Source organism: Macaca mulatta, chromosome 7, assembly GCF_049350105.2.
Source record: "Macaca mulatta isolate MMU2019108-1 chromosome 7, T2T-MMU8v2.0, whole genome shotgun sequence".
In the NCBI taxonomy this organism is placed as follows: Eukaryota; Metazoa; Chordata; class Mammalia; order Primates; family Cercopithecidae; genus Macaca; species Macaca mulatta.
In genome coordinates this window covers 9,387,354-9,412,326 of record NC_133412.1, presented here as the reverse complement: position 1 = coordinate 9,412,326, position 24,973 = coordinate 9,387,354, and the positions used below count along the sequence as shown (strand labels likewise).

At 44.0% G+C, this 24,973-nt stretch overlaps 1 protein-coding gene across 6 annotated transcripts in view; it reads left to right on the top strand.

Moving 5' to 3' along the window:
• The window catches only part of APBA2 (amyloid beta precursor protein binding family A member 2), a 237,419-nt gene that overhangs the window by 124,898 nt on the left and 87,548 nt on the right, over positions 1-24,973 (top strand). The window contains exon 1 of one of the 6 annotated variants that reach the window (XM_077939045.1): positions 15,470-15,588. The exons of the other annotated variants lie outside the window; for them this stretch is intronic. The gene's annotated coding sequence lies outside the window, so the exon portion shown is untranslated. Of the gene's footprint in view, positions 1-15,469; positions 15,589-24,973 lie in introns of those variants that run through there. 6 annotated transcript variants of the gene reach the window in all.

The following is a 24,973-nucleotide window of genomic DNA, read 5'->3' as shown; positions in this document are numbered from 1 at the left end:
GTGGGTTAACCGGGACAGAGGGGGTGTGTGCGCACGGGGGAGGAAGCCGGCGGGCTCCTTCTCCCAGATGCTGGACTATGGAACCTGATACTAACATGGAGATCCTCCTGGAGCGCCTTGGATCCCCTCGTGCGCCAAGGTATCCTACTGAGAAGGCATCAGAAAATCTGACTTACAGAAGTTAGGGCAGTGTTTCCAGTACCGTGACAGCAGGCAGAGCCCGGGGTTCAGAGCAGAATCTAAGGAAAATCTCTAAAAACGTGAGCCCCTGCCCAAGATATGGCCTCATAGCACATTGCACCCCCTCCCCTCACTGTAACAATCCACACCCTCAAAACGAGCACCTGGAGTTTCTCATGGAGACTAAAGTGGGAGGAAGCTTTGGAGAGTCACCTTTTTCAAGCCTGTTGTGAATTGAACAGTGTGCAAATGATAAGCCACTTATTTTAAAATAAGCTTCTTAATTCAAGTATAATGTAAACAGAAAATTACAAAAATCCTAAGTGTTCACTGCCATGAATATTTTCAAAGTGAACACATCCATGAAACCACCACCCAGGCTAGGAATCAAAACATCACCACAACACAAGAATCTCCCCTAGGATCCTCTCCCAGCCATAACCTATGCCCCCCCAAGCCCCACCACCACCTAAAGGTAATCAGAATCCTAGCACCAAATGTTATTTTTGCAAATGTTTGGATTTTTTTAAATAAATGAATTTCTACAATATATACTGTTTTGTGTCAGCTTCTTTTATGCCACGTTATGTTTGTGAGAGTCACTCACAGGTTTTGAGTGTGACAGCACTTCATTGACTCACTGTTACAGAGCATTGTAAAAATACAAATAATTCATCGATTCTGTTTGATGGACATTTGCATCTTTTCTAGTTTTGGGTCCTGGTTGCTGCGGGGAACAGTCTTACACATTTGGTGTACACATGATGGCGTTTCTATTGAGGGTACATCCAGGATTGGAATGGGCAGGTCACAGGGCCTGGGTATGTTTCTATTTTGGTGAACGCTGCCAGTCCTTTTTCTGACGTGGTTGTACCCAGTTACACTCCCACCTGCAAATAGGAGTTTCATTTGCTGTACATCCTTGCTCATAACTGGTGGTGTCAGTCATTTTAATTTGATTTCTGGTGGGTGCACAGTGGGATCCTCTGGTATGATTTTCAGCTCACTGAAGACTAACTGTTGAATATCTCTTTCGAATACTTGTCTTGTGCTTTTCGAAACCTTCTCTTGAAGTTTTTGTGCAAGTTTTTGCTCTTTTTTCTGTTGCATTTTCTTTCTCTTAGTGCTTTGTAGGAGTTCTTTTTTTTTTGAGACAGAGTCTGGCTCTGTCACCCAGGCTGGAGGGCTGTGGCGCCATCTCGGCTCACTGCAAGCTCCGCCTCCCGAGTTCACGCCATTCTCCTGCCTCAGCCTCCTGAGTAGCTGGGACTACAGGCGCCCGCCACCTCGCCTGGCTAATTTTTTGTATTTTTTAGTAGAGACGGGGTTTCACCATGTTAGCCAGGATGGTCTCGATCTCCTGACCTCGTGATCCACCCGCCTCGGCCTCCCAAAGTGTTGGGATTACATGTGTGAGCCACCATGCCTGGCCAGCAGTTCTTTATATAGTTAGTACCTGAGACCTTTGCTAGATGTACATATTACGAATATTTTCTCGCACTTTCTCACTTTCAGTGGTATCTTTTGATGAGAAGGCCCAGATTATCAATCTTTCCCTTTAAGGTTGAAGCTTCTTTGTGCCCTCTGTAGGAAATCCACGGATACCTAAGAACATGAAAACAACAGCATATTTATTTTTTCCAGTTTTCTTGTTTCCTAATATATGGTTTTAGGGTTATAAATAGCCTATTAAGCCTGCTTTGGCTGTAACCCACTATTTTTAAAAATTGTAGCAAAAAAACGCAGCATAAAATTTACCATCTTAACCATTTTTACATGTACAGTTCGGTAGTGTTAGGTAAATTCGTAATGTTGTGAAACAGATCTCCAGAACTTTTTCATCTTGCGAATCTGAAAATCTATACCCATTAAACAGCCAGGAGCCACCGTTCTGCTTTCCGACTCTGTGAATCTGACTACTCTAGGGACCTCAGTTAAGTGGAATCCTCCAGCTTTTATCTTTTTGTGACTGGCTTATTTCGCTTAGTATAATGTCCTCAAGGTTTATCGGTGCTGTGTTGTGGGATAAGATTTCCTCCCTTTTTGAGGCTGAATGATATTCTGTGGTGTGAATAGACCACATTTTGTTTATCCATCATCCATTGATAGACGTTGGGTGGCTTTTATTCCTTGGCCATGATGAATAGTGCTGCTGTGAACATGGCTGGCTGTCCAGCACCATTTTTGGATACATTGTATTTTTATTATTAATTAGTTCAAAATGTGTTTACTTTTAAAAATTTCTCCTTTGACATGTGGGTTATTTTAAAGTAGTCAATTTCCAAATGCCTCCATATTTTCTGGTTATATTTTTGTCATTTATTTCTAGCTTGTTTACACTGTAGTCAGGAACAGATTGTTTACAATGTTAACATTTTGAAATTTATTTGCACTGGCTTTAGACTTGTCCACCATATGATTAATTTTGACAGAATAGCCCATGTGCCCTTGTGTGTAGTTCCTTGGTTCAGTACTTTAGGTATATTCATGAGGAAAAATGGGTAATTGTGGTATTCAAATCTTATATTTCCATTCTTATTTTTACCTCTTTATTATATCACTTACTGAAAGAAGTGTGTTAAAGTATCCCACTGTTCATAATGTCTATTTATGTCTAATAGGCATAAATTTCATGTCTAATGCTTTAGATTTGTCTTATTATAGTCCTGTCAATTCTCCCTTTATAAATTTGGAGTGCATTTAACTAGATACATATAAATTTAGAATTTATTTCTAGTAGGTTGCCCTTTTTAATTATGAATTCTTTTCTGTAAGAATGCTTCTCTTCGTAAAATCTAGTTTGTCTAATTACCAATATAAGTATATAAACTTTCTTTTTTAACTTACTGCTTTAGAATAGTTTTAGATTCACAGAGATGTTGCAAAGATAGTAGAGAGAGTTCCCATACATTGTGTAGCTACTTTTCCTTATTGTTAACATCTCGCATTAGTATGGTACATCTGTTGTAATTAATGAACCAGTGCCAACACATTATTCTTAACTGAAGTCCATACTTCATTCACATTTTCATAGTTTTCATCGAATGTCCTTTTGCTGTTCCAGGATTCCATCAAGAGATGGTTTTGAGTTCCGTTATCATGTCGCTTTAGGTGCTTTTAGACTGTGACAGTTCCTCTGACCTCTCTTGTTTCTGATGACCTTGACAGTTTTGAAGAGTACTGGTCAGGTATTTCATAGAATATTCTTCAATCTGAGTTTGGTTGACATTTTTCCCATGGTTCAATAGGGGTTATGGGCTTTGGGGCAGAATATCCCGTCTGAAAAAGTGCCATTCTTATCCTTCCAAATGAGGGGCGCATAATTTATCACTGTTGATGTTACCCGCAATCGTCATAACACTCATCTCCATGAGGGGACAGTATCTACACCAATTATTTGCAGTTCTTTCTGCACAGGGAGATTGGTCTATTCTCACTCATTTATTTTCTCATTCATTTATTTGTATCTGCGTGGACTCATGGATATTCATTTTATACTTTGGGTTATAAACCAGTAATGCATTGTTAATTTTGTTATTCAGATAGTTCCAGCTTTTGCCCTTTCCTAAGAGAGTGGACTCACTCCTCTGTGTTGTTTCAACTCTACGAATTTGGGCCCTCAAGTTCTTGTTGCCTTATTAGCCATAAATTGCAATTTCTTATTTCCCCAGTCCTCCGAGACTCCTGAAAGTTCTGCTTAGCACTATTGCCCCTTAACCACTACTTTCTTTCTGTGTGTGTTTTTAGCCTTTTGTCTTCCATCCCTCACGAATCCCCAAATGCCTTGATGAGAAAAGCAGCACAGAATGCTGAGCTAATTTCTGGGTAATTATCTACTTGTCATGATCTCAGCCCCTCAGTCCTAGCTGCCTTGGTAGCTCTCTGATGTTTCCACAGAGATCATTTAAAAAATTTTTGTCAAGAGTTTCTAGTTGTTCTTGGTGAGAGGATTAGTCTGACACAAGCTAGTGCATCATAGCAGGCAGTGGAATTCTTCAGACATAATTTTATTTTTACTTCTCCCACTATGTCATGGTTGATGGTTCCTCATATTTTAATATCTGATGCTTTGCACCCATACAGCAACTATCCTGAGTAATGAAGATGTTATGTCATATAGGAAAGTGAGTCATTCTTTGCATTTCATTCATTTATGCCCTTAGTCACAAGGGCTTTAGCAAAGAATTGGCTTCCACTCTCTCTTTAAGGTAAGGAAATAAATAATGACCTTGGAAGATAGTATTCATCATAAAAGCATTTGATGAAAGGAGCAATTGGAGTGAACTACGTAAAATAGGCTTTTCAGTCTAATGGGACAGTGTAATTATTGGTGCAGATTTCTAGTTAGGCCTTAAAGAAATTAAGCCTCCCTATACGGTTAATAATGGACTTGTGTAAGAAGGTTGCTTCAGAGATTAGGTTTGTGATTCACATTAGCATATCTGGCAGTGAAAGCGTACCTTTGTCAATCAAGCAGGATATGTAAGATCTTTGTGTATGCTTTTGCTCAACTTCACTGCTGCCATCCCTGAACCTGACTTGATATTTTTACATCCCCTTCAAGTCTGCATCCTAGTTTTGTGTCATCTACAGTTCTGAAGAGCTGCCGTGTGCTTTCTCATCATCCAGGGTTGAAAAGAACCAGATTGTTGGAGAATCCCCACAGACTGACAGTTTTCCCTGAATCGATGCCTGCTCAGTGTGCTCATGCAGGTAACTCCTACTCCATCTCACTTTGCTACATGTAGCTCACATATTTCAGATGATTCACAAGAACATTGGGAAGGACCTGCTAAAATTCTGCTTTGCTACAGTCCAGATATTCTCTCTTCCAGATCTCCCTTAACTTCCTTTGCAGATTCTGTATCGGAGAAATGAGGCTAATTTCACAAACTTCCTCTTACTGAATTCATTTTTAGCTCTAATAATTACCACTTTTCTTAGACGTGATCTCCAAACAATCCTTTAATAAATGCATTTTAGAACTGCACTGTCCATAATGGCAGCTACTTGATACATGTGGCCATTTAAATTTAATTTAAATGAATTAAAATGAAGCAAACAAAAAATGCAGTTTCTCTGTTGAACTAACCATGTTTCAAGTGTTCAACGCCTGCCATGTTGGACAGTGCAGATAGAACACTTCTATCATTGCAGAAATTTCTGTTGAACAGAGCTGTTCGAAAACCTTGTTTTAGAATCAGATTTGAGCTCACCCATCTGCAGATTACTCAGTCATCATTTTACTGTATTTTTTTTTAAAGAGACAGGGTCTCACTGTTAGCCAGGCTGGAGTGCAGTAGTGCCATCATAGCTCACTGCAGCCTTGAACTCCTGAGCTCAAGTGATCCTCCTGCCTGTCTCCCGAGTAGTTGGGACTACAGGTACATGCCACCAGGCCTGGACATTATTTGTGTCTTTAAGAAACATTTACATGTGTTTTTTCCTGTCATCTCTCTTTTTCTCCATTTCCTCCAAAATCACCTTCGAAGGTAACTCCATTTCTGTATTGCCTAAATCAGTCTAAAGTGTGGGTGTTGGATGTGGACTTTTTTTTTGGTTTCTAATGAGGCTGTGTTGCAGATGAGTGAAGCCACCTTTGGCATTCTAGAATTTGTGCCTGAAGAACATCGCTTTCTGTCTTGATGATGTTTACATGACTGCTACGATTGTTAAGGGAAATAAGGAGAAATGAATGGGATCCACATTGCCTGACCAGGATACCTGTTTCTGAGTGCTCTTGGAGGTGAGAGGCCTGCTCTTGGAGAATCAGCCATCAAGCTGTCTTTTCCAGAGTGGTGTTGTCCAGGGCAGTTGCAGAGTGAGCACACTGTACAATGAGTGTCTGGGGTCCTTCATTCATTTCTTTACAGCATCTTTAGTAATAAAATTCCAGTGTTAAGAGACAAAAAAAAAAAAAAAAAAGTGCCCAGCTCTCCTGGGGTTGACAATCTCAGCGGCTAAATCCCATCCCAAGGGGGCAGCCCCTCTCCTGTCTGTGGTGTGCCTGCTGCCCCCTAGGAGCCACGCTCACCAGTTTCGTCAGCTGGTGGTTGATAAGGGGCAGAGAATCTTTTAGGACCCAGATCCTGGAAATCATTGTTGATGGAGAGCCTATTATCAAGTCAGGAAGAAGAAAAATCATTGTTAGTTGAGTGAACACATTTTAAAAAATGATGAAGTGTTCGTCAGGCACTTGGGATTTCTTGCTCTTATGCTAATAGGATTTTTGAAAATCCACCCACTGTTTGGAAACTTGCTTGCTCAGTGACAACTGCATCCGAATAGCACATCATGAGCCAGGTGTGTGGGGGGACAAGAGTGAAGGGAGTACTGGAGGAAGTCGCTCTGGGCCAGGAGGCGGGGACCCTGGCCACCAGCTGTGTGACCCAGGACAGGTCCTTGTAGTGCTGGGTCTTGGTTTCGGCCACTGCCCCCCCAACCCCCAGCTTCCCAGAATTATTGTGAGAAACTGTGCATGTTTCTGCAGAAGGTGGGTTAACATATCTACCTCTGGTTGGCTGGGCACAGTGGCTCACGCCTCTAATCCCAGCACTTTGGGAGGCCGAGGCGGGTGGATCACAAGGTCAAGAGATCGAGACCATCCTGGCCAACATGGTGAAACCTGTCTCCACTAAAAATACAAAAATTAGCTGGGCGTTGTGCTACTTGGGAGGCTGAGACAGGAGAATCGCTTGAACCAGGGAGTCGAAGGTTGCAGTGAGCTGAGATGGCGCCACTGCACTCCAGCCTGGAGACAGAGCGAGACTCAGTCTCAAAAAAAAAAAAAAAAAAAAAAAAAGTCATATCTACCTCTGGTCAACACAGGAACGAGGTGAGCTTTTATTATCCCCTTTGATAGACAAAGCAGTGGAGGTTAATGAGCATCGTGTCATGAGGAAGCACAAATTCACGCTTACGATTTCTGTGGAAAGACCCCTCACTTCCTGGTCCTGATATTCTCTGTGGGACCTTTGGTGAGTCAGGGAAGGCCTCCTAGTGTGGAGACGACAGTCCCAGCCTCTGACATGCAGGAGTGTGGGGACTAAGTGACACTGGCAGTATGCTGCACAAGTGCAGACTGGATTGTTAGGAGGGAGGGTTAGAAATCAAGAGTCCGTGGAAAACTGGGAACAGCTGGCTGGCTCTTCAGAAGGGAGCCATTATTTTGTGCACCTTGCAACTCAGGCAGTGAGCCTGGTGGGGAGAGAGAAATGACTGCTCTTTTTTTTCCTGTCCATGTGTCTCCCCCTGTGAATGTGTTACTGGGTGCAGGTGTCTCCTCTGATGGTCTCTGGGCTTTTCTCTCCCCTCCCTTCCTTCGTTGCCTATTTCTCCTTTGCTCTTCTGTCTCCATTTCTCTCTGCCTCCATTTCATCTCTTTTTGTTCCTTCTTCCTTCCTTTTTTATCTTCAAATTTTAACCTGTTCCTTTCATCAAATGATACTTATTCAATACATGCGGTGAGTTATATTTTTGTTTCTAAGAAAGCTGATCAACATGACTGTGTAAGTTCAGGCTGTGAAAAGACAACAATGATGACAGCCAGGCAGAGCTTTGGAGGAAGGAGGTTTGGGTCCTGGGTCCCCCTGATTCGGTGGGTGTCTGTGCATAGAGTGGTGCCTGCCTGCTTGAGGATAGGAGGCTTTGCACTTTGAGGCCCTTGCTCCCTGGTCTGGGGCATCTGAAGGGCTATGGTGGGAAGAGGGTGAGAACCAGGCCAGATGCACCTGGAGCTCGCTGCTCGCACTTCTGGGAGGTTCCCTCTTATTTTCTCTATTTTAATTTCTCCATTTTCTCTTTTCTCTCTTTCTGGAATTCGTATCTATCTGATTTTTTTACCTCTTCATTCTATCTTTGAAGTCTCTCTTTTCTTTCATATTTTTCCATCTTCTTTTCTTTTCTTTTTTTTGAGACGGAATCTCTCTCTCTTGCCCACTGCAACCTCTACCTCCTGGGTTCAAGCGATTCTCCTGCTTCAGCCTCTGGAGTAGCTGGGATTATAGGAGCCCGCCACTAGCTAATTTTTGTATTTTTAATAGAGATGGCATTTCACCATGTTGGCCAGGATGATCTTGAACTCCTGACCTCAAGTGATCCGTCCACCCTGGCCTCCCAGAGTGCTGGGGTTATAGGCGTGCACCAGTGTGCCCAGCACCATCTTCTTTTCTTTCTGTTCTGTTTTCTGGGATAGTTCAATGACTTTAAATACCTGTATTGAAATGTTTATGCTTGCTTTTACTTTCACTCTCTGAGGGCTCTTTGTATGCTTTCATTATTTCTTATTTTGTAGCACTGTATCTTTGTGTTTCTGAAGCGATGTCTTCTTTTATTTATTTAAAGGTATTAATTTGTTATTTTGTTTATTTTTTGACAATTACTTCTGTTTCCTTCACTCTCTTTTTTCCTTTGCTGTCCTTGCACTTGCTTGCGTGGATTGCCGTCTTCCTGTTTGAGACCTTCCTCCCAGATCTGAGCCGTGCTTGTCAATTCCCATTGACAAGTGAAGCTCTGAAAATTGACTAGAGTCTCTGCAACTGTGGCTGCACGTTAGCATCACCTGGAAGCATTAAAAACTACTTCTCCTGGGGGACTGTCCTGGGCCATTGGATAAAGATCTGTTGAAGTGGGGTCTACGTATTGATAGGTTGATAAATAGAGATATTGATGGAGATGGGTAGAAATACAGAGTTTCACTCCTCAGCAATTCTAATGTGCAACCAGGGCTGAGCGTTGTGTAGTCTTGGGTGACAGTGCCGGGCCTCTCGAGAGTTGCTGTAATTACCGTGAGTGAAACCACGCTGCGTTTCACTGCACTGGGTGCCTGGAAGACTTTGATTGCATCCATGATTCTCTTTCTGTGCCTTTGGCAAATTGCAGATTGGGAGGAATTATATATCCCTACAGAGACTGTTCAGTGAATGAAGTTTCAGGGACCTACGAGCAAGAAGGATGAACTGGCGTCCCGGGCGGGGCTGGCTGTCCTTCTGCCAGAGGAGTCAGCAGTGCTGGGACAGGAAGCACGGGAAGGGCAGCTGTGCAGAGCCGGATCCAGGAGGGGCCACCTGGTGGCAGGTGTGGTCACAGAGCAGCCCCTGGCTAGGGATGGAGCTGGAGCTGCCAGGGAAGCTTAGAGGCCAGGTAACTTGGCTGTTGGGCTCTCACGAAGCCAACTGTTCATCTCCCAAGCTCTGAGAAAACAGTGGAGTCCAGGAGTGACAGGATATGGTAGCTCCATAAGGAGGAGGAACCTGCAGTTGGAGAGGGCAGCGAGGAGGGGCAACACCAGGAGGCCCATGAGTGATCCTCTGCACCCGAGAGAGGTGGCCGGAACTGGGCCCCCACTTGCTGCGGGTGACCTTGCACCTGCCACATGTGCTCTTGGAGCTTTGGCTTCTGTAACTGGGAAATGAGGATCCTGACCATCTCTGCCAAGCCGGGAGGAGATGGGCTGATGTGTGTTGTGGGACAGTAGAGACCAGGGCATAGGAGGCAAATTGACTCTCAGAGTTTATGGTATAACCTTCTTCCATGCTGTAGGAATCAGGTTTGCCCCTAAACCTGCAGACTGGCTAAGGCCAAGGCTGGAAAGAGAATAAAGTAAGCAGAGGACAGGGCACGCTGCAGGCCGGCCCCTCACCCCCAGTGACTTGTGCTCTTGGAGTGAGGACCCAGGAGGGTGTCGCCTGCCTGTGTGTGTCTCTCCCTTTCCCCCTCCTGTCCTGTGGGGCTGGGCCTAACACGGCCATTCTTCGAAGGAGGAAAGTGGCCTTTTGCATTCCCTGTTCGGTGCGTTACTTCTTGTCACTTATTTTTGATTAAGGATATTATAGTTAGGCAGAAATTATTTGCATTTTCTTTGTAAATCATCTGAAGAATTGTGCAACACAGGAGTACATTCTGGAAGAAAATTCAGACATCACAGATAAAGCGGGGCTCTCCCTTGGCTGCATCTACAACCTTCCTCTCCCTAGAGAACTGCTCTGTGGTTGGTGTTTTCCTCCATTATCTTATATGTATGCGTGTGTAGATGTACACGGCTGTGTTTTGTTTTTATGCACATAGAAGGTATCTCAGTCTGTGCATTTTTTCTGCTGCCGGAGTTGTTCAGACACGGTATCGTGGAGAACCACATGACTGTACATACAGGTCTGTCTTAGAGATCCGCCTCATTTGTTTTAACCGCTGCGGAGACTTCCAGGGACCGTGTGTACAGTACTAGATACTGTTTAATGAACACTTTCCTACCGATGAACATTTAGGTTGTTTCCTAATGTTTGCTATCACAAACAGCGATGCTATGCTGGTGGGTTAATGCTTCTCTAGGGGAGAGAGCAAGAAGCGGAAGTGCTGGCTGTCGTCTGCATTCTGCAGTTTACCAGATACTGTCAAGTTCCCTTCCCAAATGGCTACAGAGTGGTTCGGTCCCGGCAGTGTCATCAGTTCCCGACATTATAACTTTGCTGATGTGATGGGGAGAAAACGTCCGTTTTATTTTGTCATTTCCTGGATTATTTGCGAAGTCAGGTATATTTGCCTGTGTTTACTGGCACGTGTATTTTCTCTTTGGTCAATTTCCCCTTTGTAATTTTTGCTCAGTTTCCCATGGGGTTAATTGTCTTTTTATTATTGATATCTAGGAGGGTCTTTTTGGTGTTCATGTGAGCGTTTGGGTGTGTGGGTATACAAGCAAAAAAGGTTTAATACGTCCCGGATGCTCATTCTCTGGTACATTTACTTCGACTGTTTTCCATTCCGTTTTAGGTGTTTTTGTTTTTTTTGTTTTTTTCCCCCTCATCCAGGTTTAAACATTGTTTATTGTTGGAGCTAAATAATTCACTTTATTTAGGGATTATAAGAAAATGTAGAAAGGAAATTTGCATTCTTTTCATTTTTCTTAGTATTATGAAAGTCATTTCTTTTTTAAAAATACCAGTCTATTGAGGTAAGATTGCCATACAAAAGCTGTACGTATCTATTTATTTTTATTTTTTTTTCCAGTGATTTTTTTTCAATATATTTAAAACTGGCCAGGCGCGGTGGCTCACGCCTGTCATCCCAGCACTTTGGGAGGCCGAGGCGGGTGGATCACCTGAGGTCAGGAGTTCGAGGCCAGCCTGACCAACATGTTGAAACCCCGTCTCTACTAAAAATACAAAAAAATTAGCTGGGTGTGGTGGTGGGCACCTGTAATCCCAACTACTCAGGAGGCTCGGGCAGGAGAATTGCTTGAACCCCGGAGGCGGAGGTTGCAGTGAGCCAAAATCATGCCATTGTTCTCCAGCCTGGGCAACAAGAGTGAGACTCTGTCTCAAAAAACAAAAAACAAAACCAACATCCTCCCAAATAACCCCCAAACAAACAAGCAACCAGATTAAATAAAATGTACAGTGAATATACCCAGCAAACATCTGTATGTGCAATTAAATACTGTCTGTTACTGTGGCATGAACCTCAAACAATATGTAAGTGTGTTCTGCAGGGGGGTCGGGGGAGTCCCAAGTTTTAACTCTGTGGGGTCTAGGAAGACAAGATGGGGAAGTGAGAGAATGGGGAACTGAATTTTGTTTATCTTAATTCTGTCCATATACATATATTCATAAAGACCAAGAAAGAAAAGCAAGCTTGGGATGTTAAGGTAATAGGAGAATAGGAGAGTGTGGAACTTTCCCAATTCTGACTGACCAAAAACTATGAAAGAAATTAATTTTATGGTGGGAGAAAAGATTTTAAAACTATTTTATTTAAATAAAAGAGGATGGGGGCTGGGTACAGTGGTTCATGCCTGTAATCCCAGCACTTTGGGAGGCCAAGGCGGGTGGATCACCTGAGGTCAGGAGTTCGAGACCAGCCTGGCCAACATGGTGAAACCCCGTCTCTACTAAAACTACAAAATTTAGCTGGGCGTGGTGGTGCGCCCCTGTAGTGCCAGCTGCTTGAGGGCTGAGGCAGGAGAACCACTTGAACCCAGGAGCCAAAGGTTGCAGTGAGCCAAGATCGTGCCACTGCACTCCAAAAAGCTGTACATATTTAATGTACAACTTTGTGAGTCTGGAGCTAAGCCAACCCTGTGAAACCATTGCCGCAGTGTGTGCCTTAAACAGATCCGTCACCTGCTCACCTTTTCTCCTGCCTACTTTATTTATGATGTTGATGATTTGTAATGAGAAACTGAACAGAAGATCCACCTTCTCAGCAGATTTTTAACTGTACAATACAGTGTTGTATTAGCTGTAGGCACTGTGCTTTACAGTAAATCTCCAGAACTTACTCAGCGCCGATAGCTGACACCGCGTACCCTCGGCCCAGCATCTTTCCACTTCCCCTACCCCCAGCTCCTGGAAACTCCTGTTCTACTCTCTGCTTCTGTGAGTTGACTTTTTAAGATTCCGCATATAAGTGAGATCATGCGGTATTTATCTTTCTGTGCCTGGCCTATTTTACTTCATGTCCTCCAGGTTCATCCATGTGGCTGTAAATGGCAGGATTTCCTTCTTTTTAAAAGCTGAATAACACTCCATTGTAAGTATATACCACGTTTTCTTTATCTGTTCATCCCTCAGAGGACATTTAGATTATTCACATATCTTGGGTGTTGTGAATAATGCTGCAGTGAGCGTGGGAGCGCAGGCTTCTTTCTGAAATACCGATTTCAGTTCCTTTGGATGTATGCCCAGCAGTAGGATTGCTGGGTCATGCGGAAGTTCTATTTTTAATTTTTTGAGGAACCTCCATACTATTTTCCATAATAGTGATACCAATTTATATTCCTATCAACAGTGTACAAGGATTTTCTTTTCTGCACACCCTCAGCAACGCTTCTTATCTTTCATCTTTTTGATACTAGCCATTCTTACAGGTAACGGTGTGGTTTGCATTTCCCCCATTGGTCTTTTCCTTGGTGATTTTTTATTGTCTTACTTAAAAAGGACTTCCTTACCCTGAGTATCTAACATTTTAGAGTCACCTATTTTACAGTGAGTCTTTAGTCCTCTTGAAATTTATTTTTGTGAATAGCATAACTCAGGGATATACATAGCTTTTAAAAAATGAGTTGCGAAGTTTATAACCCATTCCCCTCACCAACTGATTTGAAATGCTACCTTTATCATGTGGTAAATTATTATAGATGATGAGTTGTTCTGGACTCTGTTCTGCTGGTCTATGTGTATATTCTTGTGGAATAAAAAATTCTATGGTTTTATTTTTATATCCTTCATTGTTCTTCTAGAGTGTTTCTGCAATTGTTTCCTCTGCCATCTGAATTTTATCATTCTCACTGGAGGTTCTTTTGGAATTCCACTGACTTTCTAAGTTGATTTGGACCAAATTAAAATGCTTAAAATTGAAATATTTATGATATTAAAATACAGTATTATTTGTTTTTATCCGGGAATACAGTGTATTTTTTCATGAAAGTTTTTTACATTTTTGTTATGTTCATTCCCTAGATGCTTTATAGTTTTGTTGCTATTGTGTATGAGATATTTTTTATTACTACATTTTCTATTTGGTTGTTGCTGGTGCTTAGGAGAGCCATTGATGCATATGTTAAACTCACACCTGTCCACCTTGCCAAACCTTTTTCTTAATTCTAATAACTTGTCCGTTGATTCTCTTGGTTTTCTATAAATACAGGAATATTGTCTGAAAAAAAGCCTCCTTCTTCCCTTCTTCCTTCTCAAACTGTACACCTCTTGAGATGCCTCTTCATGTTTGTACTTCTAGCTAGGATAGCCGGTCCCAGACTGAAAGGTGACAGTGATAGCAGCCTTCCTAATCTTGGCCCTAAATTTGCAGGGGATGCTTTTATGGGGTACTATAAAATGAGATGTTTTGCTGTGCTTGGCTGATAAATATCCTTTACCAAGTTAAGGGAGTTTGCTTCTTGGTTTACCTTTTAAGGTTTATTTTAAATCAGGAATGGGTTGTGGAATTTCAAACTCTTTTTGAAGTCCTTATACGTTTTTCCTTTTTTTTTTTTTTTTCTGAGATGGAGTCTTGCTGTTGCCCAGGCTGGAGTGCAGTGGTGCGATCTGGGCTCACTGCAAGCTCCGCCTCTCAGGTTCAAGCGATTCTCCTGCCTCAGCCTCCTGGGTAGCTGGGATTACCGACCTCAAGTGATCCACCTGCCTCAGCCTCCCAAAGTGCTGGGATTATAGGCATGAGCCACTGCACTTGGCCCCATTTTATACCTTTTTCGTGGAAGTAAACATTTTCTAATTCACAATAAAAGAGAAAAAAGTATAATAAACACAACATATCCATTGTTATATTTGCTTAGTTTTTGTTGTTAGCGTTTTATTATATTTGCTACTTCTTTTGTTTTTGTTGATTTTTTTTTTTTTTTAAGATGGAGTCTCACTCTGTCACCCAGGCTGGAGTGCGGTGGTGCAATCTCAGCTCACTGCAACCTCCACCTCTCAGGTTCAAGTGATTCTCCTGCCTCAGCCTCTTGGGTAGCTGGGATTACCGGCATGTGCCACCATGCCCGTCTAATTTTTGTATTTTTAGTAGAGACGGGGTTTCACCATGTCGGCCAGGCTGGTCTTGAACTCCTGACCTCAAGTGATCCACCCGCCTCAGTCTCCCAAAGTGCTAGGATTACAGGCACGAGCCACTGCGCCCGGCCTTTTTTGCTGAAGTTTTAAAAGTTGTAGCCATCATTATTTGGCCGTACAAGTTCAGCATGCACCTTAAAAATAAGCACATCTTCCTACATTTCCATAAGACCATTATCATAGTAACAACGTTCACAGTAATTCATTGATAACATTTCATACCCAATCTATGGTAAACACTCTTCAGTTGTTACCAGAATGTCCTCTACAGCTGGTTTCTTTACCAGGGCCCGGTCACTGCGCAGACAGCACTGTGGGCCCTGATGTCCCACGCCTTCTCTAACTGGAACGCACCCTCTTTCCTTTTGTTCTATTACACCTTTCTGTTGCAGAGACTCACCTGGACCAGCTGTCCTGCATCAAATCCCATCTTCAGCGTTCGTGACCAGCTGTCCTGCATCAAATCCCATCTTCAGCGTTCGTCCAATTGCTTTCTGGGCTAGCATTTAACTTTTCCCTGTAGCTCTCGCGCTTCTTGTCAACGGGAATGTCAGTCCAAAGGCTTGTGTGTTTCTGCTGTGGAACAACAGCAGGATCTCACAGGAAGAGAATTTTTCTTCCTGTTTGTAGGCAGTGTCAGCAAAAGGGCAGGTTTGTTCAGGCTGCAAGTCTGCTGGGGTAGCTCTGCCTGACATGTTTATTCTGAGACCTAAACCAGAGGGTAGGGGCTCCATGGGGCTCGCGTTGCCCGCGGTGAGTCAGAGGAACACAGGCGGAGCGGATGGAAACAGGAGATGGCCTGAGATGTAGCCTCGGGACTTGCAGGTGGATGGTTCACATTCCACTGGTGAGTATCAGTGGAGTGGGCAGTCTGCTTGTCTCATGGAGGAGGAAGGGGTATTTGCTGAATGATTAAGTCCAACCCACCAAAGCATGTTTAGATTCAGACTAAAAGTTCTTGGGCAAGAATACTTCATAAGTGGTGGTGTGTGCATTTTATTGCAACATGTCACAATTCACATGTAATACGTGGTTGTCTCATTAGCAACTGATCTGACTAGTTACTATTTATTAATAAGATGCTGTGCTGAACTGAACCTCTGTTTGCCTCAGAAGGGGAAAGCACCAGGTTCAAGGCTGAAGAAGAGACCCAGAGCCAGGAAACAAGACTTGGGATTTTTTTTTTTTTTTTTGAGACAGAGTCTTGCTCTATCGCCCAGGCTGGAGTGCAGTGGCGCAGTCTCAACTCACTGCAATCTCCGCCTCTGTGTTCAAGCAATTTTCCTGCTTCAGCCTCCCGAGAAGCTGGGACCACAGGCACATGCCACTCTGCCCAGCTAATTTTTTGTATTTTTACTAGAGACAGAGTTTCACTGTGTTAGCCAGGATGGTCTTGATTCCTAACCTTGTGATCTGCCCGCCTTGGCCTCCCAAAGTGTTGGGATTACAGGTGTGAGCCACCGTGCCTGGCCAAGACTTGGGATTTTATTAGGGGCCTGCATACAGGGGAGATGGGTGGTGGCAGGTTGGATTGGAGAACTGCCTTACATACAGAAATCGTCCAGTGATGGGCCCGGCGTGGTGGCTCATGCCTGTAATCCCAGCACTTTGGGAGGCCAAGGTGGGCAGATCACCTGACGTCAGGAGTTCGAGGCCAGCCTGGCCAACATGGTGAAACCCCATCTCTGCAAAAATACAAAAATTAGCCAGGTGTGGTGGTGGGTGCCTGTAATCCCAGCTACTCGGGAGGCTGAAGCAGGAGAATTGCTTGAACCTGGGAGGCAGAGGTTGCAGTGAGCCAAGACTGTGCCACTGCACTCCAGCCTGGGCAACAAAGTGAGACTCTGACTCAAAAAAGAAAAGAAAAGAAAAGAAAAGGTCCAGTGATGGTGGACTGGCTGACGTACCGGCCTTCCTCCAGTCTTGTGGCAGTGGCCTGGGCAGGAAAGCTGAACTTCTTGCCAACTTTATGCAGTTTATTTAGCATTTCTGCTTAACACCTTCCACTTAACGACCCCTACCTAGCAATCTTCATTTACCCCAAAACTCAGGGCCTCAGTGCCCTGTATGGCCCTTGTTCCATAGGATGGGCCAGGGACTCAGATGCTCCTCATAGACAAGGAACGAATCTCTGGGTTGGCTGCATCTGATTCCACAGCTCGGAACACACACTCAGGTGCGTCTGCCGTACAGGGTCATTCTGAGGGTAGGCTTCAGTTATCACTATCAGGTGCGTTTACCCTACAGCTGGTGACAGCTTGAGTCTCCTTTTATAAAGTTTCTTGTGCTTGAGACTGACAAGAAATCTGTGGCTAGTTCTTTGGCACCACATGTATGGGTGGCCAGTTAACCCTCTGTTATCCATCGGTGATCCTGGCCTGAATCTGTTAATTCATTCGTTGTTGCAAATTGGTGATTTCACAATTCTCTCATACTGTTTTCATTTACTAGCTGGTATTCTTCTGTAAAGAAGAGATTTTCCTCATCACCTGGAGCTGTTAGACCACCCTGAAATACAGTATCGTTAAGACAGAACAGGCCAGGAGTGGTGGCTCACGCCTGTAATCCCAGCACTTTGGGAGGCCGAGACCATCCTGGTTAACATGGTGAAACCCCGTCTCTACTAAAAATACAAAAAAATTATCCAGGCATGGTGGCGGGTGCCTGTAGACCCAGCTACTCGGGAGGCTGAGGCAGGAGAATGGCGTGAACCCAGGAGGCGGAGCTTGCAGTGAGCCAAGATCGCGCCACTGCCCTCCCAGCCTGGGCGACAGAGCAAGACTCTATCTCAAACAAAAAACAAATCTTTATTTCTCTTCAATTATTAATTTTCAGAATAGGAAGTTGGCAGTAGCCAATTTTAATGGTATGATATATTCTCAGGGCGTGCCATCTTCCCCTTTATGATATAAACCATTTTGGTCATGATGTGTTAGTTTTTAATGCTAACACTGAACTATTTGTTAAAGTTTGAGGTAAGATCTTTGCCTCTCATGTTGGAGACTAGTTTGTGCTTATCCTTTCATAGAATAAGTTGCTTCAGCTTTCCATCTTTTTCTGAGATGTGACGTTGCAAAGATCTATTCCTTGAAAATGTAATAAAACTTATTTGTCAATTCATCTGGGTCTGGCTTTTATTAGGTTACCTTGTTATTTTAAGATATCTTCTATAGCTAATTCAGTTTTTCTACTTATTGAGCCAATTGTGGTAATTTATATTTTCTAAGAAAATCTTACATTTCATTCAGTTAGATTTGCAAATTTATTGGCATAAAGTTCTGAAACGTATTATCTTATCATTTTATAAATATTTCTGCATCTGTAATTATGGTCTTCTTTTCAGTTCTGATGTTTGTGTTTTCTTTTTCTTGATTTGCTTATGGTATGTATTCTTTTTATACTGGGCCAACTTTCAGTTAATTTCCCTCCCCCCCGCCACCCCCCCCCCCCCCCCCCCCCCCGCTCCCGGGTTCACGCCATTCTCGTGCCTCAGCCTCCCGAGTAGCTGGGACTACAGGCGCCGCCACCACGCCCGGCTAATTTGTTGTATTTTTAGTAGAGACGGGGTTTCACTGTGTTAACCAGAATGGTCTCGATCTCCTGACCTCATGATCCGCCTGCCTCGGCCTCCCAAAGTGCTGGGATTATAGGCATGAGCCACCGTGCCCAGTGTAGTCTTATATTTTTCTAATTCCTGCATTTTGATTTTCGCTTTCGTTTCTTAGACGTATTTTATACATTAATCCTCTTTTCGTTTTTTTTTAATTTTAATTTTTAAATTCTGGGGTACATGTGCAGGATGTGCAGCTGGTTTATTAGGTAGGTAAACATGTACCATGGTGGTTTACTGCACCTATCAACCCATCACCTAGGTATTAAGCCCTGCATACATAAGCTGTTTTTCCTAATGTTCTCCCTCCCCACCACCCTACCCCTGACAGGCCCCAGTGTGTGTTGTTCCCCTCCCTGTGTCCATGTTTTCTCAGTGTTCAGCTCCCACTTATAAGTGAGAACATGTGGTGTTTGGTTTTCTGTTCATTTGTTAGTTTGGTGAGGATAATGGCTTCCAGCTCCATCCATGTTTCTGCAAAGGATATGATATCATTCCTTTTTATGGCTGCATAGTATTCCGTGGCATATATGTACCACATTTTCTTTATCCAGTCTATCATTGGTGGGTATTTGGGTTGATTCCATGTCTTTGCTATTGTGAACAGTGCTGTAGTGAACATATGGGTGCATGTATCTTTGTAACAGAATGATTTATTTTCCTTTGCGTCTCTAACCAGTAATGGGATCACTGGGTCAAATGGTATTTCTGGTTATAGATCTTTGAGGAGTCACCACACTGTCTTCCACCGTGGTTGGACTAACTTGCATTCCCGCCAACAGTGTAAAAGCATTCCTATTTCTCCACAACTTCGCCAGCATTTGTTGTTTCTTGACTTTTTAATAATCACCATTTTGACTGGTATGAGGTGGTATCTCATTGTGGTTTTGATTTGCATTTCTCTAATGATCAGTCATGTTGAGCTTTTTTTCATATGTTTGATGGCCACATAAATGTCTTCTTTTGAGAAGTGTCTGTTCATGTTCTTTGCCTGCTTTTTAATGGGGTTTTATTTCTTGTAAATTTGTTTAATTTCCTTGTAGATTCTTGATACTAGACCGTTGTCAGGTGGCTAGATTGCAAAAATTTTCTCCCACTCTGTAGGTTGCCTGTTTGCTCTGATGATAGTTTCTTTTGCGGTGCAGAAGCTCTTTAGTTTAATTAGATCCCATTTGTCAATTTTTGCTTTTGATGCAATTGCTTTTGGCAATTTTCTAATGAACTCTTTGCTAGTGCCATTGTCCTGAATGGCATTGCCTAGATTTTCTTCTAGAGTTGTTGTAGTTTTGGGTTTTACATTTAAGTCTTTAATCCATCTTGAGTTAATTTTTGTATGAGGTGTAATGGGGGGGTCCAGTTTCAATTTTCTGCATATAGCTAGCCACTTCTTCCAGCACCACTTATAAATAGGGAATCCTTTCCCCATTGCTTGTTTTTGTCAGGTTTGTTGAGGATGAGATGACATTAACCCACTTTTCTACCAAAAAAAAAAAAAAAAAAACCCTCTGTGGTAAATGTGTGTGTATTTCCTAATGAGTACTAATTTGGCCAGATCCCCTAGTTGTGATATCCAATTTTTTGTTCATGTCTAAAAATACATCATTTACATTTTGAATGCTTTCTAAGCCTCAGTTATTTAAGAATTTCCCAGGTATGTCGTATTTTGTTTTGTTTTTGTTTTTTAACTATCTTTGTAGCAGTCTGGGTCCAGTCAGGTGATGGGAACCCCAGGAGGAGCATCATATTTAATAGAATTATTAGGTACGATGAGAGAGTAACTGTTAAGAGGTGGAAGTTCCGTATGGTATCATGGGGTGGAGGGAGGGGACCTGAGCAAGGGTAGCCCTGGGAAAGCCCCAAGGAAGGACCAGCTTGTTAGGGAAGGTGTGGTTCAGCAGCGGAGAGCGGGATGGCGGCTGGTTCAGTCAGTCCAGCACTGGTCTAGAGGTGCTGTTGGTCACAATAGGCCACCCTCTGGAGTACAGGCTGGGGAGCAGCAGCTTGAGGTGTGGGCCTGCGGTGTGAATTCAGGCACCAGCACGACCAAAGGTGCCGGACATGCAAAGGGAACGCTCAACGCAGGACTCTCCAGACCACGGAGGCTACCGGGTTTGTGGAGGGAGTCCAGAGGTGGCCGGCCATGTGGAGCTCTGGGTTCCCCAATCGGTGGCCCGAACAAAGCTGCAGGGTTGCATAAGAACTAGGTGCCTCTGTGGCCTGAGCCGGGAACCACGGGAACTGTTTTCCTCCAGCAATGTTCCTCCATCACCCTCTGCCCAGAAAGCTTAATGTGCACACTTGAAAGGAGAAACACAGCCGAGCGCGGTGGCTCACGCTTGTAATCCCAGCACTTTGGGAGGCAGAGGTGGGCGGATCACGAAGTCAGGAGATCGAGACCATCCTGGCTAACACGGTGAAACCCCCATCTCTCCTAAAAATACGAAAAAAAAAAAAAATCAATTAGCTGGGCATGGTGGCGGGCGCCTGTAGTCCCAGCTACTCGGGAGGCTGAGGCAGGAGAACAGCGTGGACCTGGGAGGCAGAGCTTGCATTGAGCCCAGATCGCGCCACTGCACTCCAGCCTGGGCGACAGAGCGAGACTCCATCTCAAAAAAAAAAAAAAATAATAATAATTAAATAAAGGAGAAACGCTTAAGGAAATTCCGTTGTTCATTCGGAGAAGATATCCAGGGGTGCATTCAGAATTGGGAGGCAATAAATTGATAACGGACACAACCTTTTTGTCATTCCTTTCTAGTTGTCCCATTGTAGTCAGTGGGTGTAGCCAGTACAGATTCTTTGTAGAATATCACAATTCTTTTGTGGCCTAATGCTACATAGGCAGTTTTGGTTAAAACTGTGTGTGTGTATGTGTGTGTGTGTGTGTGTGTAAAACCTCTGCCTTCTCTATTTGTTAGGTACAGGGTTCTAAATAAATCTTATTGTTATTTAAATTTTTATAGCCCATCTTCCTTTTGTCTGGTTAATGTGATTTTAATCTCTCAAAATGAATGTGGCTATTAATTTCACCTTTTATCATTTTTGCTTGGTTTATATTTTGAAGCTATGATGTGAAGTTTATAAAGGTACATGATGCTCTTGGTGCAATTATTTTTGTTATTAATGGGAATTTTTCTTTTTGTGCCTTTGCATACTTTGTTGTTTACATTCATTTTGTCTGATTAATACTGCCATATAAGCCTTCTTTTTTATTAGCACTTGTCTGGTGTATGTTTTCCTATACTTTTATTTTTAGCAGTCTTCGTGCCATTTTTTTTCAGGTGTCATCACAAGAGACTAAGCAACTCATGGTTTAATTTTCTAAAACAATCTGAAAATATATGTTTTTCAACAGATGGACTAAAAGAGAGTATAAAGAGCACTGTATTCATTCGCTCAGGCTGCAGTAACAAAACACCACAGATTTGGTGTCGGAATCCACAGAAATGTATTGCCTCACAGTTCTGGAGGCTGGGAGTCCGAGATCAAGCTGCTGGCAGGGCTGGCCTCCTTGGGGCCTTTCTCCTTGGCCTTGATGCCTCTGCATGTGTTCTTCCCTCTGTGCCTGTTGTGCACCCCTGGGGTCTCTCTGTGTACCCCAACTTACCTTTTTTTTTTTTTTTTGAGATGGAGTTTCACTCTTGTTGCCCAGGCTGGAGTGCAGTGGCGCAATCTTGACCCATTGCAACCTCTGCCTCCCAGGTACAAGCGATTCTCTGTCTCAGCCTCCTGCAGAATGCCCTTTTTCAATCTTCCCTGCAATTGGCTACTTTTAGGATCCTGCTGATTGGAGCGTTTTACAGAGCACTGATTGGTGCATTTTACAATCCTCTTGCTAGCTACAGAGCGCTGATTGGTGCGTTTTTAGAGTACTGATTGGCGCATTTTACAATCCTCTCGTACAACAGAAAAGTTCTCCAAGTCCCCACTTGACACAGGAAGTCCAGCTGGCTTCACCTCTCACAACCACCCCAAGGAAATTGAGGGTGAAGGGCAGGTCATGCACAGGATGCTGTCTTGATACTGAGAAAGGAAGGTGGTGTTAACCACATAATTTCATGGCCAGGGGTGAGAGTTATGTAGCAGAGGGGCTCTCCTTGGAAGGGCTGTCTACAAGAAGAGTGTGTAACTCTGGGAAGGATAGGAAGAGGTGACACCTCCATGAGAAAAGGGACTTGGTCTTATTTGCCCCTGTCTCCCCAGTGCCTGTGGCTGGTGTGTGTCAAAGGGGCAGAGTCATTCCTGTGCAGTCGTGATGGTTAATTTTGTGTGTTAACTTAGCTTAGCTCTGGTGCTCAGTTGCTTGCTCAAACACCAGTCTGGATGTTGCTGGGAAGGTAATTTTTGGGTAAGATGAACATAGTCGACGTTGAGTAAAGCAGACTGTCCTTCACATTTGGACGGGCCTCATTCGACCAGTTGAAGACCTTAAGACCAAAGGCTGAGGTTCCCCGAAGAGGAAGGTCTGCCCCAGACCCCCTCGTGACTCAAGACTGGAACGTCAGCTCCTCATGGAGTTCCCAGCCTGCCCTGTAGATTTCAGATTTGCCAGGCTCTGTAGTCAGGTGAGCCAATTCCTTGAAATAAATCTCTTTTTATACATGCTATTGGTTCTCTTTCTCTGAAAATTCCTAATACTGTAGTTTTTTCATCTGGTGGTCCATTTGACTATCTCACTAACTTCTGTCTTGGGACAGCCTGAAAGTCAGAAGTCATGTGTCTCCTAGACCCTCCATCCCCAAAGCACAGCCTCATGCCAAAGTATGCCTTCACGTTAGTAGCACTGCCCAGCCCTGTTCAGTTTTCTGAGATCCAGTTCCTACGAGACCGCGGTGCTCAGCTCTTTTCGTCTCATCGGGTTCTGTGCCTCTGAGGCTGTTCCTTCTGAGACCAGATCCTGGGCCCTTTCTTTGTGGGCTGCTCACCCCTGCTGAAATCACACAGAAGGCGGACAGTACATATAGACAGGTCAGACAGACACACCAGTTGGCCAGCTGCAGCATGGGGAGTGTGGAGTCTGCCCACAGCTGTGGCGAGATGGCTCTGTGGTGAGATCTGGGCTTTCTTGTGTGCTGAGGAATGGGAGTGTTTGCCATCCTTATCCAAGCTGCATCACTCAGGGCTGGCCCCTCTGAGGCTGCACTGTGGGTCCCACCCAGCCTCTGAATGAGAATTGGCGTACCAGCCAGATGCCTAGGTGATCTGTGCGTGTGCTATAGGTTGAGAAGGTCTGCACTGGACACCTCCAGAAGGACGATCTGGGACCAGGGTTAGACAAGGCCCACGTCTGCTGCACAGCCCTCTCCTCTTTGATGTCCTTTCTGCACCTGACACCTCTTCTTGACATTCCCTTTCCTTGGTTTATGTGATAAGACCTCTCTGTCTGCAACAGGAATGGTCTCACTCATCTTCTTCACCTACCATGTATTAATAGTTCCCTGTGCCCTAAACCTGTGATTCAAAACCTGCTTCCCCAGCTCTCCAAAGTCAGCCAAGCTGGAGGTTATGGGCCCAATCTTCCACAAGACTGCTCTCACTTCTGACACCAGCCACAAATTCAGGGGTCCTCAGGCCCATCTTTACTTCTTACCACCTGACTATAATTTCAGGGGTTCCCACGACCAGTCTTAAATTAGATAATTTGCTAGAATGACTCACAGAACTCAGAACAGCACTATACTTAACAATGACAGTGGCCGGGCGCGGTGGCTCAAGCCTGTAATCCCAGCACTTTGGGAGGCCGAGACGGGTGGATCACGAGGTCGGGAGATCGAGACCATCCTGGCTAACATGGTGAAACCCCATCTCTACTAAAAAATACAAAAAACTAGCCGGGCGAGGTGGCGGGCGCCTGTAGTCCCAGCTACTGGGGAGGCTGAGGCAGGAGAATGGCGGGAACCCGGGAGGCGGAGCTTGCAGTGAGCTGAGATCCGGCCACTGCACTCCAGCCTGGGCGGCAGAGCGAGACTCCGTCTCAAAAAAAAAAAAAAAAAAAAAAAAAACAATGACAGTTTCATTATAGCACAGATTTACAACCCGGAACCAGACAAAAGAAGGGGCACCTAGGGTGAAGTCTGGGAGGCTTCCAGATGCAAAGCTTTGGCATCCTCAGAGATGCATTATCCTCCCGGCATCCAAGTGTGGCAGTAATCAAAGGGTATTGCCAACAAAGGAAGCTCACCTGAGCTTCAATGTCTAGAGTTTTTATTTGGGATTCTTTATGTAGGTATGATGCATGATGAATTGAATCGGTGAATTGATTAAATCATTGGCTGTGTGGTTGAACTCAATATCTAGCCTTCCCAGAGGTCAGGCCGGTAGCTCGTGTCTCCAGTCTCAAAGCCCCAGCCCTCTAGTAGCTAGTTGGCCTCTCTGCATGACCAGCCTCCATCCTGAATCATCTCTTTTGCATAAACTTTGGAACCCACCATGAATAACAAGGACACTCCTATCACTTGGAGATTCCAAGGATGTAGAGGCTCCCTCCAAGGTACCAGAAGGTCAGCCAAGTTCTTTATTACACACCAACTGATTGCCATGACTTAGTGGTTAATAAAGAGTGGGGCTTGGGGTTCCTTTAGATGTCAGGCCTGACACAACCCTTTGGATATAGACTACATGA